Source organism: Culex pipiens, chromosome 1 (genome assembly GCF_016801865.2).
Source record: "Culex pipiens pallens isolate TS chromosome 1, TS_CPP_V2, whole genome shotgun sequence".
NCBI classification, from domain to species: Eukaryota; Metazoa; Arthropoda; class Insecta; order Diptera; family Culicidae; genus Culex; species Culex pipiens.
In genome coordinates this window covers 5,882,771-5,900,300 of record NC_068937.1, presented here as the reverse complement: position 1 = coordinate 5,900,300, position 17,530 = coordinate 5,882,771, and the positions used below count along the sequence as shown (strand labels likewise).

At 33.9% G+C, this 17,530-nt stretch overlaps 1 protein-coding gene across 1 annotated transcript in view; it reads right to left on the bottom strand.

Moving 5' to 3' along the window:
- Positions 1-17,530, bottom strand: part of LOC120421063 (uncharacterized) — an 82,008-nt gene that overhangs the window by 28,570 nt on the left and 35,908 nt on the right. The gene's annotated exons all lie outside the window — the stretch shown is intronic.

The window sequence follows — 17,530 nt, the reverse complement described above, 5'->3', positions numbered from 1 at the left end:
CGACGACCATCATCGCCGGAGCGCGATCGCGTCGAGTTCCGTTTTGTCGTGTCACCATTTTTCTGGTCTGTGGGAAAGGGGTTTTGCGAGCGCGCGGGAAAATGTGAGCTTTGTTGTCAACTTGACTTTGGTTTGGTTTATTTTTTGCAAAGGGGTTATGGTAGAAATTGGCGGGAAAAGTTCGATTTGCATACTTTTAGGCGTTTTTGGGAAATGATATCTCAATTACGGACTTCAAAGTCGAGGTACCTTTTCAATGTTATCGATTTATTTGAGGTGATTTTTGGTTTAGTGAAATTAGTGAAAGGGGTAAGTAGTGTTGTGCAGTGAAATAAGTGAGTGCAAACTGTCAATATTCTGTCAACTGTCAATTTGTTAAAAAATATTTACACTACCGGATAATCAGTCAAGTGATAATCCAGTGATGTAAAGACATATGGCATGGTATACTTTGAGGCATTTTCAGTAATGACATCTCGATTACAGACTTCAAAGTCGAGATACCTTTCGAGTGGAATCTTTTTATTTGAAGTGATTCAGTGTAGTGAAAAAGGGGTAAGTAATAATGTTAAGTGAAATAAGTGAGTGTAAAGTGAAGTCGATCATTTTTAACTTTATTGAAAAGGGTAAGTAGTGTTGTGCATTGAAATAAGTGAGTGTAAACTGTCAATTTTCTGTCAATCTGTCAACAAATATTTACACTACCGGATAATCCGTCAACTGACTATCCAGTGATGGAAAGCCATATTTGGTAAGGTATACTTTTGGGCGTTTTCAGGATTTACATCTCGATTACGGACTTCAAAGTCGAGGTACCTTTCGAGTGAAATCCTTTTATTTGAAGTTATTTAGTTTAGTGAAAATTTTGAAAGGGGTAAGTAATGTTGTGCAGTGAAATTAGTGAGTGTAAAGTGAAGTCAGTCATTTTTAACTTTATTGAAAGGGGTAAGTAGTGTTGTGTAGTGAAATTAGTGAGTGTGAACTGTCAATTTTCTGTCAAATCTGTCAACAGATATTTTTTGGATTATTCTTGAACTAATTATCCAGTGATGTAGAGTGCAATGTATACTTTTAGGTATTTTTGACAATATTTTCTCGATTACGAGGTACCTTTTCAGTGGCATCATTTTGTTTTAAGTGATTCATTTTAGTGAATTTAGTGAAAATGGTAAGTAATAATGTTAAGTGAAATGAGTGAGTGTAAAGTGAAATTAGTGATTGTTAGCTGTCAATTCTGTCAAAAAATATATCTATTCTTTTACGTGAAAACTTTAAGCGGTTAAAGTGAAAAAAAAAACAGTAAAATCTGTCAAAAAATCAACACTGCTGGAAAGTTGCTGTTTAGGCCCTTTTCCCACAACCCTTTTTACCCTTCACATCGTGCACGTAATAACTGTTGGCGAGTGCAGATTTACATTTTTTCCATCAATTGCATTTGTTGCAACAAGCAAACACACTCACACTAATAACAGAGTGCCAGTTGTCACCGGATCGAGCGCGCGGTATTGAAAGTTGTTTGTTTGTACACAACGGCCATTATTAGTTACTATCTCTCTCTCTGGCCGAGATAGTATGTCATAGAACCGCTTAGAAACGTTTTGTCAATGTTCAAAGCGTCCACACCTTTCTCTTCCCCGTTCCACCGCGGCTGACACGGTGTGTTTGACAAAAAGATGTAAAAAAATATATTTTTGTTGTTAAATCCTAAGACTCAATACTTAATTTTTCATGGATTTTTTAAAAATCTGTAACTTTTTTAAAAATTGAATCAAACAAATTTCAAGCCCACCGTCCCTTGCAGGCATTGTTCAGCGGTAATAACTAATATTCGCGCGGCATTTCGTGCAGTGTGACACAACACTCGACAGAACACCGTAATTATTGCACAACCTCGTTTTATCGCGAACCATTCGACAACTCAAATCGAGTCAGTGAACAGGTAAAAGTGTATTTATCTAGCCACATTTTCTCCGTTATTATTTGCAAAACCTCTAATTCGAGCCTGGCTGGCAACACTGCCCAAATTCGACGCACTACCAGCATCTTCGAGTCCTTTTTTTCCTCCAGTAATCCCACAAGTCAGGCAGCTGCCAGCATGATAGCCATTAACTGCATGCAAAAAAAGGACGTATATATTTTGGAGGCACCCTCATCAAAGTGCCCTCATGATGGCACCCCGACCACACCCACTAATGATTGCAATTTCATCGGGTGCGAGCGCGATCACGTGTGAGTCCATTAAGGTGGCACGCCCCAGGGAGAAATGCAGTTTTTTTGCAAAATAGGGGAGGGTGGTCTAAAGACTAAATTATACATAACTTGTTCAGATAAGCGTAGAAATGTTTGAAAATTTGGTGGAATGTTGCTGAAGTATTACTTAACAACGTGATATTTTTCAAATTTGAATAAATGTTGAAAATTTTTAAATATTTGTCAAAATGTTTTTTTTTTGGGAAAAGCCCAAATTAACTTCCCATTAACAAATCACATTTCTTCTATCTGTCAAATCGAAAAAAGCAGCCAACCCCCACTCCCCTATACCTAATTCATCTTAATTTCGCTCAAACTTTTATCAACCAAGTGCAATCTTTCGGAAAGAAGGCACCAACTCTACCTGAAGCACACACACCTCTTGTCGCATGTGTCCTCGACTCCTGCTGGAGGGGGGTATCCTTTTTGGCTAATTGCTTTTCTCTGTTTTAATACTGGCTGTTGGCTGGCGTCCTGGCGTACCACACACGTGTGATAGAGCACATGCGACGATAATCGGTAATTAGAGGTTAGAAGGGAGACTTTTTCGCCAGGATGTGTCAGATTGGGTCCGGGCGTGAGACCACCCGGGAAAGTGCGAGCTTCTCCTTGAGAGGGGTCCCATTCGATAGAGTTGTTTTGTTTTAAATGTTACTTTTGTGGAATTTTTAATTGGTGGTTTGCGATTGGAGTCCACACACCAACTTATTTTTAAAAATAAAGTAAACAAATATTTATTTATATTCCAATAAATTGAAAAGGCTTAAGTTTACAAAACTTCTTATTCTTAAGTTATGGCGTGACATATAAACACCAAATATTTTTTAGGGCAAAAAAAGAAATGTTATTTCAACAAACATTAAAATTTAAATAAAAATTGAAGTGCAATCAGCTGAAATCAATTTAAAATGCATTCCATTGCGTTCAGAATCATTTTTAGCATGTTTGGGTTGATTTAAAAATCTTTTGAATTCTTGAAAATTTCCGATCTTTAGTATTTTTGTTTTCATCAAATCTTACATTTTTTGAAGACTAATTATTGCAAAACAACTGAACTCCCTGGGCTTTGTTATAATGAGTGTCATAGGTTTGATGCTTGTTTGGCAAAGAGTATGATTTGATTCGATGTGGAACTAAAATCGAAGTGTTCAGTGTATTGCTGAAGCTTCCATTTTTACACATGGACACCACTTCATGCTGCGAGAACCCACTTTGGCGTAGTCTCAGGGCTTAATCGATGGCCGGTAAGCTGTCATCGAGACAAGGAGGTTCTCTGATAGTGGAAATATCACATTTGTACAATGAACCGCTACATATGTGATTTTTCCCTATCTTAATGTGGGTGTCAGGTTAGGATGCGGGTTTAAAAAAATAGTGTTTGTAGAATTTAGGATTTTAACTATAAATATCAACTTTTTATACTTTGCCTTTAGTTATTTAGGGACAAAATTAGGAATAGTGAATTTAGTAGTTCTATCAGAATCGGTGATTTTCATTCAAGTAGCATAAAAACCATTCTGATTTGTCAAAATTTCCATAGAGTCTCGATCAATCAATAGTGAAATGATATCGGACTAAATTCGTTGATCTGTTGAACTAACGGTTGTCGGATTATGATTGTATCGACCATTGTTGCGAATCGAGGATCTACTGGAATTCTGACGAACAAATGGTCGTCTCTTTTTCAATTCACGACTTGTAAAATATGAACTGTTATTCATTTTTTTAAAAGAAGTCAGACAGGTTTTACAAGAAACGTTTTTTTGGCTATTAATTAAAATGTCGGGGATTTGAGATAAGAGTAGCTTTCGGATAGGTAACTTTAAATCTTGTATTCAATTCAAGTTAGGTAGTTATCCGCAAATGAATATTTGGACTTGTATGAATAATTGAACATTTTGGACTTATGAATAACACACAACTGTGCATTTATTCTAGAGTCAGATCCATACAGCGTCAGTGTTTATTTGGTCGAAGTGTACTAATTCATTGGCAGATCTGATTCTAGTTGTAATGTTCGACAAGACTACTGACGGACGTGACAGGACGAGGGCCCAGTTTAGAGGTTTCGACATCAACGATGTGCGGCTGGATCACCCTCCCAAAAAAAAAAAAAAAAAAAAAAAAAAAAAAAAATTATTGCAAAACAACTGAACTAGTGTAAAATTAATTTTAGAACACTTTTTGCATTCAAATGTTGAGACTATGTCTTGTTTTTTTATTTTTTTATAATTTTTTGATATCAAGTTATAGTAAGACCAACTCAAGTTTAATCAGCCCAATTTGAGTCCAGACAATTTTACAATACAGATTTATAGCGTTTTTTTTTAATACATTACAATTTATACAAAATACCGCATTTTTTCGAAAATACTCTAATTTTACCAAATTTTCAAACGAGGTGTAATTTTGAATGCTTCATACATACACTCAAATTTGTATGCTTCATGTACAAATTTTCTTCGTTTGATACCCATAATGCAAATTACGGTATTCTGTGAAAGTTGTAGTATTTCTTTAAAAAAAAACTGTATTATGGTGAAAAATCATACAAAATTTCGCTTCGTTTGATATTGCAAACATTGTAAAATTTGAGTATTTTTGAAAAAATACGTTATTTTGTGAAAATTGTGGTATATTCCAAAAAAATATAAAGTTAAACTCATAAAGTCAAAGAAAGTGAAAAATCATACAAAATTTCGTTTCGTCTGACACCGATATTACAAACTTTGAAAATTTGAGTGCTTCAAAAACTACGGTATTTTGTGGAAATTTTAGACTTTCAAAGAAAACTCTAATAAAGTGAAAAATCATAAAAAAATGTTTCGTTTGACACCGATATTGCAAATTTTTAACTTTCGAAAAAATAAGGTATTTTGTAAAAATTTAAGTACTTTAAAAAAAACTTTAACATTTAACTTCGTCTGATATCCATATTGAAAATTTTGAAAATTTTAGTACTTTTGAAAAATTATGGTATTTTGTGAAAATTTTAGTATTATATAACAAATTGTAAAAATTTAATTACTATCGAAAATAAACGGTATTTTGTGAAAATAAAGTGAAAAACCATACAAAATTTCTCTTCGTTTGATACCCATATTATTGGAGTTTTTTTGAAAGTATTAAAATTTTCACAAAATACCGGCTTTTTTCGAAAGTGCTCAAATTTTTTAAATGAACAAAATATTTATATCAGACGAAGCTAGTGCACTTTAAAATTGTCATTTTGAATTTTTTTTTACAAAATACTGTATTTTTTTGAAAGCTCTCAATTTTTTATAATTTGTAATATGGATTTCAGACGAGGCGAAATATTGTGTGATTTTCACTTTATTAGAGTTTTTTATAAATTCAAAAAAAAATCACAAAATACCGTATTTATTCGAAAATTATAAATTTAAGTACTTTCGAATAAATACGATATTTTGTGATTTTTTTTTTGAATTTATAAAAAACTCTAATAAAGTGAAAATCACACAATATTTCGCCTCGTCTGAAATCCATATTACAAATTATAAAAAATTGAGAGCTTTCAAAAAAATACAGTATGTTGTAAAAAAAAAATTCAACAAGACAATTTTAAAGTGCACTAGCTTCGTCTGATATAAATATTTTGTTCATTTAAAAAATTTGAGTACTTTCGAAAAAAGCCGGTATTTTGTGAAAATTTTAATACTTTCAAAAAAACTCCAATAAAGTGAAAAAGCATACAAAATTTCGCTTGGTTTGATACCCATATTACACATTCTGAAAATTTGAGTACTTTCGAAAAATTACGGTATTTTGTGAAAATTTCAGTATTTTCAAAAAAAAACTCTAATAAAGTGAAAAAGCATATAACATTTCACTTCGTCGGATATCCATATTGCAAATGTTGAAAATTTGAGTACTTTAGAAAACATACGGTATTTTTTTGAAAATTTTAGTATTTCCAAAAACAAACTCTAATAAAGTGAAAAATCATACAAATTATGAAAATTATAAAAAATTTAGAACTTTCGAAAAAATACAATATTTTGTGAAAATTTAAGTATTTTCAAAAAAACTCTAATAAAACAACATTTCACTTCGCCTGATCCATATTGCAAATTTTGAAAATTTTAGTTCTTTCGAAAAATACGGTATTTTGTGAAAAACATAATTCACTTCGTCTAATAACATATTGCAGTTTTTTTTTTCAAAATTTGAGTACCTTCTAAAAATTACGGTATGTTGTGAAAATTTATTATTTTCAAAAAAACAAAAATAAAGTGAAAATTCATAAAACATTTCGCTTCGTATGATACCCATATTACAAATTATGAAAATTTGAAATCTTTCGAAAAAATACGGTATTTTGTATTTACACTTTGAAACTTATTACATTTAAAAAAAAAATATTTTTGGTGAAAGCATGAAAAAATACAACAAACTTGTTTTTTTTTTAAGAAAATTTGGACTTAACCATAAAAAATAGTTCTGGATTTATAGAGTGACATATAAACAAAAATATTTTTTATTGAATGGAGACATAAAAAAGTAAAAAATATATCAAAATAAAAGGAATTAAACCAAAATTAATTTATTTTAAAAAAGATAAAAGGAAGTGGCAGAATAAGCCAAAAACAAAAATAAATAAATAAATAAATCAAAAACAAATATAAACTAAAAATGAAAAATGCAAATTAAAAAATACAAAATTAAACAAGAAAAGTGATTTTTTTCGTAGAATAAAAGTTGCTCAAAATTAAAAATAAAAAAGAATTTAAGCACAGAAACAAAACATTTTGTAACCCAGTCAAAAATTAAAAATAATAATAATAATGTTAGAATTTCTCCTAAAATTTTCGACCCAAAAAAGCCAACCAGCTGCACCGAATCTTAATGGATAGTTTATGCAAAAATTTCCCCTCACAACCCATTCCCCACATAAATTCTTCCACCACATGGTGGTCTCGCGCTGATAATTTACGAGCTTTCAATGTTTAAAAGCCTTTTTGCGTCCAGCGTTGCACCTGTCTCCCTGAATTTCCGCACCAGCCAGCAAAATCCGCGGCCGAAAGTGGTTTTATCGTTTTATGACACGATGAGCTATCGATACGCCGTCCCGGCCTGCTGCGGAAGCAGATGCACAACATTTGAAAGGTCAACAATTGGCCCAAAGATGTGGCCACTTGATTAAGAGGTAGGATGGAAAGGTTTAGCGAGCTGGTACTGGAACTAAATTTTAGCAAATTTGAGAAGAAAAAAGATTTTGAAATATTTCAAGTGAAATATTTCTTCATGATCAATAACGGCGCTCACCTTGTTTGAAATATTTCAAGATAAGAGTTCAAATCCAGAGAGGCTGTCCGATAACTGCGAAATCACCGAAAATTACTAGAAAATCATGTCAATGCTGATAAAAAGTAGCGGAAATTTTTTAGACCGATTAGATCTTAGATTTACTGGCAAAAAAACGAAAGTTTACTGCAAATCTAAAAGCTATCATTTGCCCCTATTTTTACACTTGATTAGGGAGGGTGGTAGGGTTAACAATATGATACTGGAGCCAAATTTATCAAACTTAAAAAAAATTGTTATCATTGCAAAATAAATAAAAAAATGTTTTGAAATATTTCATCATGATCAATAACGGCGCATACCTTGTTTGAAATATTGCTGCGAAATTACTAGAACCCCTAAAATTTAAAGGCAAAAAATCGAACAAAAATTTACTGCAATTTTTTTCATTCAAAAGCAAACAATTGCCCAAAATTATGCCACTAAATCATAGAAATTTCGTTTAAAATATAAATTGACTTTGGTGAATTATGTGGACGCAACACATGTCGCAAGCTTCGTTCTCCGTTCTCCTTGCGGAAAAGCAAGGGGACCGAGCCCATTTTCGATAAATGGCCGCAATCATGTCGAAAAGATTGTCATAATTGCCTGCCAAACCGAAAACTCCACAACTAGCAAAAGCGAGAGACAATCATCGACGGGAATGAAGAAGGGTCCCACCAATAAATCCTCTGTCGAATAAATTGTCCCCTGGAGGGCTGCAACACAAAACAGCCCAAACAAAAGAGTGACAGCGCAAAACAAGAGCAAATTACTGCGTCGAACCTCGAAAGTGCAACAGTAGGCGCTGACCAAGTGAAATTAAAGCCTACTCTCTGATGATGGGTGTGATGGCATCAAAAGTACCCCCCAAACAGGAAAAGTCAACTTTTTTTTGCGAAATAATGATTAATGATTGCGATCTAATTGTATGGTGAAAGAGGGGAAAGCTGGCTGGCAACACTTGTCACTTTGTTAGATTTGATCATAGTAGGCTTTGCGTTGTCATTCGTCGGTTTGACTTACCAATTTGAGCATGTTCAATCAAATTTTGACATACCTGGAAAAAAGAAGAAAAAGATTGAAATTAATTTACAAAATCAAAAATATGCCATTAACCTCAATTTCCCAATTGTTATTCAAAAAGGCGTTTGTTTTTCGCTCGTTCTGACGAGAATTTGATGAGCCCCGTGAAATGTGACATTGAAATTTAAATCACACCCAACACGACGGCGTAATTGTCGCCAGGGCTCTGAACCGAGAGGTGCAATCCCTGGAAGTGTCGATTTGCTGCACCGTGCAACTTTTGGCGTGACCGTATCGGTTTGCAATCATCGCAGTAGCGGTGTTGTTTTAGTGGAAATTTTCAATAAGAGAGTCGAAATTTACAAAAAAAATATTTTGAAATATTTCACGCGAAACATTTCAACTTGATCATTAGCGGCGCCTGCCTAGTCGGAAATATTTCAAATTTTTGAAATATTTCACAAAAAAGTCTTTTTCGTTATTTCAAACATTGCTAATCATAATTACAAAAAAAAACATTTTCGTCGCAAAATCCACTCAAAACCACCCCGCCCTCACACCACTTATCGTGCCGTCGATAACCCGGCCCACGTTACACGTAGCTCAGCGAATTCCGGCCCCGCAATTGCTGGAACCAATGCCGGTGCACGTGGTGTGTGAGAACACTCGTCAGGCGTTGCCAGGTCGTCGTCATTCGAGTACCCCGTTTCCTCGGAATGCATCGCCGTGACTACACGGGACTCAGCAAGTTTGTTGCAAAACCGTTGACGACCAGGACGCAAGGTGTTCCGTTGCATCCGGCGGGATACCCGCGTGGACACCTGCCGACCTGCATTTTGAGACTTTGCAAAACAAACCTTCGATGAAGAAAAAGTAGAGAGTTTAAAGTCTCCCTTTAAATCCCCGTCTCAATGAGGCGAGTGGGATGCTGCGGGTCCAGTTGGAGAACCAGTTTATTTTTTGTTTCAGCGCGAAGTCATGGTCCATTGTCCTGAAGTCCTGTCGAGAAGCAGAGGAGGAGGGAGAAAAACGCGACTGGTAGGAGGAACCACTCATTAAAAGTTTTAAAGCACTTGCACCGAATAAACGAGAAACTCGCCACCACTTTGCACATGGCGTCTGTTTTGGAAGAGAGGTTAACTCGATAATAAGATCTGATAATGAAAGAGATTTTATTGAAATTTAAAAACAAATTGAAAATCTTCTTGCTTCATTTGTTAAATTTCATTGCAGTTAAAAAATGAAACAAAATAAATTCAATGAAATTTAAAAAAAAAATTATCAATATTGGCGCTAACCTAGTCGGAAATATTTCAATACGCTGAAATATTTCAGAAAATAACAATCGCTTCAATATTTTTTTTCTGTGTAGTTTTCAATCAATAAATTTGGATAAGCAATACAATTAAATGTGTGAAAAAAATCTATTTAACAAAAATTGTGCTCCCAAAATTTAAAAAAAAATTGTCAGACGCGAACGATGAGTGCAAGAAAATTGCACCAAAACAAAAATCTTGCCTGGCAGCAGGTTTCTTTTTTTTGTGCTGCAGAGAGCAAAACACAAAACCAGCATCAGCCACGCAAGTCACGTGAAAACGTAAACGTACAGGTTGCCTTTTCAGGTTTTGTTGTCGGCAGATGGTCACGCGGAGAGCTGGACTGCTTTGTGCAACGGAAATCTTAAATTTAAAGGTTTTCTTGGGTTTACAAATAAAAAAAATACAAAATGAAAAAAAATCACACAAAATACTAAAAATTAAAAATACAAAATTTAAAAAAAAAATCCAAAAATAACAATAAACAAAAAAAATACAAAAATTTAAAAAAATACTTAAAATACAAAAATTAAAAAAATACTAAAAATACAAAAATGACCAAATTGACCAAATTGACCAAATTGACCAAAATAACCAAAATGACCAAAATGTTCAAAATGTTCAAAATGTTCAAAATGATCAAAATGACCAAATTGACCAAATTAACCAAAATGACCAAATTGACCAAATTAACCAAAATGACCAAATTGGCCAAAATGCCCAAAATTACCAAAATTACCAAAATGACAAAAATGACAAAAATGACAAAAATGACAAAAATGACAAAAATGACAAAAATGACAAAAATGACAAAAATGACAAAAATGACAAAAATGACAAAAATGACAAAAATGACAAAAATGACAAAAATGACAAAAATGACAAAAATGACAAAAATGACAAAAATGACAAAAATGATAAAAATGACAAAAATGACAAAAATGACAAAAATTACAAAAAAGACAAACATGACAAAAATGACAAAAATGACAAAAATGACAAAAATGACAAAAATGACAAAAATGACAAATATGACAAAAATGACAAAAATGACAAAAATGACAAAAATGACAAAATTGACAAAAATGACAATAATGACAAAAATGACAAAAATGACCAATATGTTCTAAATGTGACCATAATGACCATAATGACCATAATGACCAAAATGACAAAAATTACCAAAATTACCAAAATTACCAAAATTACCAAAATTACCAAAATTACCAAAATTACCAAAATTACCAAAATGACCAAAACGACCAAAATTACCAAAATGACCAAAATGACCAAATAACCAAAATGACCAAAAAGACCAAAATGACCAAAAAGACCAAAATGACCTAAATACCAAATAACCAAAATGACCAATATGACCAAAAAGACCAAAATTACCAAAATTACCAAAATGACAAAAATGACCAAATAACCAAAATGACCAATATGACCAAAAAGACCAAAATGACCAAAAAGACCAAAATTACCAAAATTACCAAAATTACCAAAATTACCAAAATTACCAAAATGACCAAAATTACCAAAATGACCAAAATTACCAAAATGACCAAAACGACCAAAATGACCAAATAACCAAAATGACCAAAATGACCAAAATGACCAAAATGACCAAAATGACAAAAATGACAAAAATTATTAAAATGACCCAAATGACCAAAATTACCAAAATGACCAAAAACACAAAAAAAATATCAAAATTACCAAATTGATAAAAATTACCAAAATTATAAAAATGACCAAAATGACAAAAAGACCAAAACAACCAAAATTACCAAAATTTCCAAAATAACAGAAATTACAACTATCACAAAATTTACAAAAATTACAAAAATCACAAAAATTACAAAAATTACCAAAATGATAAAAATTACCAAAATTATGAAAATGACCAAAATGACAAAAAGACCAAAATTACCAAAATTACCAAAATTTACAAAATAACAGAAATTACAACAATTACAAAAATTAAAAAAATTACAAAAATTACAAAAATTACAAAAATTACAAAAATTACAAAAATTACAAAAATTACAAAAATTACAAAAAATACAAAAATTACAAAAATTACAAAAAATACAAAAAAATACAAAAATTACAAAGATTACAAAAATTACAATAATTACAAAAATTACAAATATTACAAATATTACAAAAATTACAAAAAATACAAAAATTACAAAAATTACAAAAATTACAAAAATTACAAAAATTACAAAAATTACAAAAATTACAAAAATTACAAAAATTACAAAAATTACAAAAATTACAAAGATTACAAAAATTACAAAAATTACAAAAATTACAAAAATTACAAAAATTACAAAAATTACAAAAATTACAAAAATTACAAAAATTACAAAAATTACAAATATTACAAATATTACAAAAATTACAAAAATTACAAAAATTACAAAAATTACAAAAATTACAAAAATTACAAAAATTACAAAAATTACAGAAATTACAAAAATTACAAAAATCACAAAAATTACAAAAATTACAAAAATTACAAAAATTACAAAAATTACAAAAATTACAAAAATTACAAAAATTACAAAAATTACAAAAATCACAAAAATTACAAAAATTACAAAAATTACAAAAATTACAAAAATTACAAAAATTACAAAAATTACAAAAATTACAAAAAATACAAAAATTACAAAAATTACAAAAATTACAAAAATTACAAAAATTACAAAAATTACAAAAATTACAAAAATTACAAAAATTACAAAAATTACAAAAATTGCAAAAAATGCAAAAATTACAAAAATTACAAAAATTACAAATATTACAAAAATTACAAAAATTGCAAAAATTACAAAAATTACAAAAATTACAAAAATTACAAAAATTACAAAAATTACAAAAATTACAAAAATTACAAAAATTACAAAAATTACAAAAATTACAAAAATTACAAAAATTACAAAAATTACAAAAATTTCAAAAAAAATACAAAAATTAAAAAATTACAAAAATTAGAAAAATTACAAAAAATACAAAAATTACAAAAACTACAAAAATGACAAAAGAAAAAGAATACAAAAAACTGACATGCAAAAAAATATCCAAGAAAAATTTTAAATCAAGTCATCCATAAGAACTTTTCCAATCTCCAAAAACTTAAAATCGCGTGTAAAACCTCAAAACAAAACCAAAACAACAGAAACTGCAACAGATTGCATCCGAAAACCCCATTGAAATTAATTCTTCTTTTTATTCGCACACCATATTGAAACGGGAACTCGATTTTTGCCCCCAACCTTAAAAAAACAAAAACACACCAAACCAGCTGCCGCCAATTTCCACCGTCGCATTTTGCCGATTCGTTTCGTAACAATAACAATCCCCATCAGCGCGAACCCTTTCCCAACCACGGACGTCATTACGCTCATCAAAATGCCTGTGCGCTTTTAATGATGATGAATTTTGTGCTAATTTTGTTCCTAATTCCAGAGAAGGGCACGTGTGTGCCCTTTTGCCCAAACTTATCGTCGGAGACATTAAAAATATTTTCCTTTTGAAAAAAAACAGCACCACGGCGACTCATAAAAGATGTTTTCTTTCGTAAACTTGGACCCGCCGCAGCCGCAGCAGCAGGCCATGATGAATTAGTGAACCCTTTTCTTGAAATTTCGCTGCGCTGCGGCCAACTGCGTTCGATTAAGGTGCACGAGCACCTTAACCTTAAGGTGGTAGAGAGAGAGAGAAAAAAAATGTAAACAACACCTGCCGGCCGAGTCGTTTGTTTTTATTATGCTTTTTCGTGTTTGTTGAATGTCGAAAGGCCCGTGTGATTATCCCTCGCGGCTTGTTTGGGGGTTTTTCCGAGAGCAGCAGCGCCTGCTTGGATCCTTTTTTCTTTTCCTTCAAATGATGATGATGTCTTTGCGAGAGCTAGCCCCCCGGGGGCCAAGTAGGCATTTGAGCCTGTTTTGGACTCATTTGGCTAATTCAATAATCGGTCTCTCCCGTTAGCGTTGAGTTAATTTGGTGACTTGGAGCGCACGTGTTCAGCGATTAGGCTGTCACCCAACCGCCGCTGACTGAAGTGGTTGCAATTGAGGCAAATGCCCCTTGACAGTCAGTCGAAAAGTTTGCAAAGATGTAAATTTGCAAATTTTCCAACTAATTGTCAAAGGCTCACTCTGGAAGGAAGTCATCGCAAACAGGGATGACTTCATTGCTCAGATGCTTTACGATTTTTGACAGAATTGACATTGACAGAACGTTGTACTTACCCCTACTAAACACTGTCGATTTTTGCTGCGTACTTACCATTAAGATCTGCTATTGAACACTTTCGATTTTTGATGTGACCTATACAGGGTACCTCGACTCTTACGTCCGTAATAGAGAAGCACTTTTAATCCTTAATCGCACTTACCTGATTTCTTCAAATTGTGGCTTCCTGCCAGGAGGTACCTCGATTCTGACGTCCGTAATCGAGAGGTAGATAAAATTCTGAAACTTCCTCAAAACTTTAACCCCAAAAAGCAAGCAAGTGAAGGAATCACGTCCCACCGCACACAGTTTATGCTGAAAGTGCGGTGGGGTTGGGGGTCTTATTCAATATTCATTGCCCTCCAAGGCTGCGTATGAGCAATGGGGGTCGCCTAAGGTTAGTTGGAAAGATCCATGTATGGCGGGGAGGAGGAGGACGCGCGCTTATTTCATGGCTGCCAGCCATAAAACACTGGCATCCCTGGTTTGGAGGGCTGGGGTGAGCGGTCACGCCATGAGAGATAGAACAACTCCCTGGCTAATAATAAAATACCAATTTTAATACCATTTGTGTATGTGTGTACCGGAGTCGGCAGCATTTTCCCTAGGAAAAACGCTTTCTTGGGTGGTTTGCAAAAGCAAACTAGAGATGTTTGTTGTATGCAAGCTAGGGATGTCTACAAATTTAAGGACAGAACTTATGTAAAAGTTTTCTAAACTAATGAAACTTTGAACATCCCCACACCTACACATGCAACCCACCATAATTTACCTAAAGACAGCCTGAACCATCTCGGCAGCAAAACCGCATCAAACCTCAAAACTGGGTGGAAATCGTCTCTCCCTTCTGGACTAAAACAATTCCAAAAACCCAGCCGCATTTCCCCCCGGAGGCTGCTTTATGGCCGCAGTGGGAGATATTTAATCGTCGTTTTTTTTTTTTTTCATTTTCCACGCCAGTCTTTTTTGGGCATTGTCTTTTTTCGGAGTTTTCCTCCTTACCGTCAAACCATTCCACGACTTTCCCTCGCTGCACTGCGTGCATATGTGAGAGCGTTACGTTGCAGAAAGTTTCCGTCACACGAAAGTTATTCGCCTTTCTTTTTGGAAGAAGAAAATCCTAGCTCAAAACTCCTAGAAGGGTTACTGGACCTAACATTTCGATTTTAGAAAAAGCATTTGTCTCGAGAAGGAAGTCATCACAAACAGGGATGACTTCGTTGCTCAGAGTTAAAAGGTTGACATTGACAGAATTGACAGATTGATGTACTTACCTGAACATCTCGAACAATCACCTCAGCTTATCAAGCCTTACCAAGGGTACCTCGATTTCGACGTCCGTGATCGGGAAATGATCACACTTTCAATTCTAAAGAGAATTTCGAACAAACCTTTTGTACTTACCTTGATATCTCGAACATTCACCTCAGATTATGGTTGCCTTACTCAAGGTACCTCGATTCCGACGTCCGTGATCGGGAAAAGGTCACTTTTTCAATTCTTAACAGTATTCTTATTTTGGTTTAAAATTTTGTGCTTACTTTGAGGGGGAAGTAAAAAAATTCAAATCAAAATAAAAATGCTGTAAAAAAATTAAAACGTGATCATTTCCCGATCACGGACGTCGGAATCAAGGTACCCTTGGTTAAACAACCATACTCTGAGGTGAATGATCGGGGTATCAAGGTAAGTACAAGAGGGTTGAATCGAAATTCTCGTCAGAATTGAAAATGTGATCATTTCCCGATCACGGACGTCGGAATCGAGGTACCTTTGGTAAGACTTGCCATGCTGAGGTGTTTTTTCGAGATAGTCAGGTAAGTACGTCAATTCTGTCAATGTCAACCATTTAATCCTGAGCAACGAAGTCATCCCTGTTTGTGATGACTTCCTTCTCGAGGCAAATTTCTTAAAAATTGTAGGTTAGGTCCAAATGATTTCAAGATTTTCCCTTGCAAGAAACGCAAAAAAAGCCACTCTCGAGTGACATGCATAAATAACGCCTTTATTGAAAACCAATAAATAAATATTTGAAATTTTGTGCAGGGTGCGTGAACGGTTTCTAACGATTCGGACGTGACGTGAGTCAGCAAGCTTTGCCTCCATGTGACAGATATAGAGTTCGTGGATTTTTTATCCTTTCGGTATTGTATGAACTCGCACAAAGTTTGATATATTGCCCCCTTTCTGAACGCGTTCGAAATCAATTATTTACCCCTTTTCCGGGTCCCGTGGCAGGACGGCAAGGATTGTGTTATTAAGCCGGCTATAATTGCGATTTATTTGCAGCTTGAAATTTTAAAATTTCTCATTTTGAAAAGGATCGTACAGGGGTTGAATCGCAGAATTTTAATAGCATTTTTTGAAACTCGAAAAAGTGAAACTTCCAGAACGCTTCCAAGGTGAACGCTTTTATCACTTCCCAGAACTCACCCGACCCGACCCGTCAGCTGGTGTGCACTTTGCACTCTTCCAGAGTGAAAACACATAAGATCCGCAAACAGGTAGAAAGGCAAATCAACCCAAGACATCGCCCGAACCCGTAGTAAATTATTAAATGCATTTTGCAAGCTGCATCTCGGTCGGTTTCCTTTCCGTAAGATCCTTCTCTCGTGATGTTTGATGAATTGCTTCGGTACGTGAACGATCCATGACCCTTTTTTTTCGTTGCTCACAAAAACAAAAGAGTCCGAAACATGGCGGAAGGTTCGGTACCTGATTAAGGGCAGCAACGACGTCGCCGCTGCGCGGCCGAGTCAAGTTCAAAAAGTGGGAAGTCGGGCCAGGTGACCCTCTCGACTTGCGGACAATTTATTGATGCCTTTAACGGTTCTTTTGCGAGATGAAATTTAAAGTTGGTTTATGGAATAAACAACGTTTAAATTTCAACTCTACATCTGTCTGGAAGGAAGTCATCACAAACAGGGATGACTTCGTTGCTCAGATTATTTTTGACAAAATTGACATTGACAGAACATTGTACTTACCAGATTTCTTCAGCTTCTCACACAATTTTGTTTGTTAGAATCAAGCCATAGGTACCTTGATTCTGACGTCCGTAGTCGGGAAGTGACACTTAGTACTTACCAGTTTCCTGCAACTTTGAAACTTTGCCAAGGCTAGACTTTTGCTTTAATTACCTTAAAGCTGAAGTCCGTGATAGGGAAATGCATTTTTTTTATTTTCGCTTTTTTAGTTTCAAATTTCCCTGCTAGTTGATCCCACATCCCAAAACAGACTCCACACATTCAAATTTTGCAACCCCTCCCCCCTCCAGCTTCCCCACCACCTCAAGCCTCACCCAAAGTAGGGCTCGAAACATCTGCTCCTTTTTTCCGTGTACTCGTTCGTCAGGTATTTTGGCTTGTTTCTTCGACTTCTTCATG